Source organism: Bison bison, unplaced genomic scaffold (assembly GCF_000754665.1).
Source record: "Bison bison bison isolate TAMUID 2011002044 unplaced genomic scaffold, Bison_UMD1.0 scf7180017864167, whole genome shotgun sequence".
In the NCBI taxonomy this organism is placed as follows: Eukaryota; Metazoa; Chordata; class Mammalia; order Artiodactyla; family Bovidae; genus Bison; species Bison bison.
In genome coordinates this window covers 1200829-1201040 of record NW_011494739.1, presented here as the reverse complement: position 1 = coordinate 1201040, position 212 = coordinate 1200829, and the positions used below count along the sequence as shown (strand labels likewise).

The 212-nt window shown below is 49.1% G+C and overlaps 1 protein-coding gene across 5 annotated transcripts in view; it reads left to right on the top strand.

The window, feature by feature from the left end:
* TPX2 (TPX2, microtubule-associated) overlaps positions 1 to 212 on the top strand; it is a 57614-nt gene that overhangs the window by 16684 nt on the left and 40718 nt on the right. The window lies entirely within an intron of this gene.

Here is a 212-nt window from a genome sequence, read left to right as displayed (position 1 = left end):
AGGACTGATTTCCTTTAGGATAGACTGGTTGGATCTCCTTGCAGTCCAAGGGATTCTCAAGAGTCTTCTTCAACACCACAGTTCAAAAGCATCAGTTCTTTGGCACTCAGTTTTCTTTATCAGATCAGATCAGTCGCTCAGTCGTGTCCGACTCTTTGGGACCCCATGAATCGCAGCACGCCAGGCCTCCCTGTCCATCACCAACTCCTGGA